The sequence below is a fragment of the Eumetopias jubatus genome, unplaced genomic scaffold (assembly GCF_037043125.1).
Source record: "Eumetopias jubatus isolate StellerSeaLion01/CBP00866 unplaced genomic scaffold, mEumJub1_p1.0 scaffold_13, whole genome shotgun sequence".
Classification (NCBI taxonomy): domain Eukaryota; kingdom Metazoa; phylum Chordata; class Mammalia; order Carnivora; family Otariidae; genus Eumetopias; species Eumetopias jubatus.
The window spans coordinates 38,963,212-38,964,726 of NW_028274819.1; the positions used below are offsets into that span (position 1 = coordinate 38,963,212).

At 32.7% G+C, this 1,515-nt stretch overlaps 1 non-coding gene across 1 annotated transcript; it reads right to left on the minus strand.

Moving 5' to 3' along the window:
* Positions 1-469: 469 nt before the first annotated feature.
* On the minus strand, positions 470-576 carry LOC114220062 (U6 spliceosomal RNA). Its single transcript, XR_003611510.1, has one exon. It is a non-coding gene; the product is annotated as a U6 spliceosomal RNA (small nuclear RNA).
* Positions 577-1,515: the final 939 nt, after the last annotated feature.

The window sequence follows — 1,515 nt, forward strand, 5'->3', positions numbered from 1 at the left end:
ACAGCTTCATATAAAGGTAAAATTTGTGCCTACCATATGACCCAGCAATTCCACTCCTAGCTATTTACCCAAGAGGAAGGAAGACATGCATATACATAAAACCTATAGGTGATTGTAGCTGGCAACTTCATTCATAATCACTAAAAATCAGAAATAACCCATATGTTTATCAACTGGTAAATATGGATAAATAAAGTTTGTTAAATCCAACTACTCAACAATGAAAAATACTACTCAGAAATGAAAATGAATGAATTACTGATACATGTAATAACATGATGAATCTCAAAAGCATCATGCCAAGTCAAAGAAGTCACACACAAAGGCTACATGCTATATGGTTCCATGTATATGATATTTTATTACTTGTTTCATTGTTGTTTCTGGAGATTTTCTGTTTCTTTTTTGTCTTTATCACTTTTGGTCTTTCCACTCAAAGAGTCCCCTTTAATATTTATAGACTTTTTAAAATAATATGAAATTCTTTGCAAATTTGTGTGTCATCCTCGCTCAGGGGCCAAGCTAATCTTTTCTGTGTCATTCCAATTTTGGTATATGTGCTGCCCAAACAGGCACTATATGATATGTTTTTTTTAAAGACAAAACTATAAGCAACAGGGTCAGAATTGCCAGGGGTTAACATGAGGTAACATTTTGGGGATGATCAGACTATTTTATATCTTGAGTGGTTGGTCATTACATATCACAAAACTCATTGAGCTATACATCTACAAAGGGTGAATTTTAAAAATGTTTGAATGTACACACAATTGTATGATTGCATCCTTTGCAACTATTAAAATAGTTGCAAAGAACTATTGTGCAAAGAACCCCCTTGCACTGTTGGTGGGAATGCAAACTGTAGGAAATATATACACACACACACACACACACACACACACACACACACACACACACATACATTTTCTTGAGTTCCCCATATGGCCAATTATATAATCTATAAATAATTACAACTTTCTCTACTTTTTCGATTTTTTATTTCATTTCTTCATCTGGTATTTTATTATTTAGAAGAATCTTGCTGAGATACACAATATATATATGGGGGGAGGACAAAGGGAGAGGGAGAAAGAGAATCTTAAGCAGCCTCCACGTCCAGCATGGAGCCTGACATGGGGCTCAATATCACAACCCTGAAATCAGGACCTGAGCTGAAATCAAGTGTGATGTTTAATTGACTGAGCCACCCAGGCACCCCTATTTGAGCATATGTTTAAAAGAGTGATGTAACATACCCAAATAGGGTTTATTTTAAAATTTCAAAAATGATTCAACATAAAATAATCTATTAACATCCATTCCTGATTTTAAAAAAACCTCAATAAACAAAAAAAGTAATAATGTAATTTACTATGCTACTAAAATATAACATTATGAGGAATTACCTGAAATTCTCAGCAAGATTCTTCTAAATAATAAAATACCAGATGAAGAAATGAAATAAAAAATCGAAAAAGTAGAGAAAGTTGTAATTCTTTATAGATTATATAATTG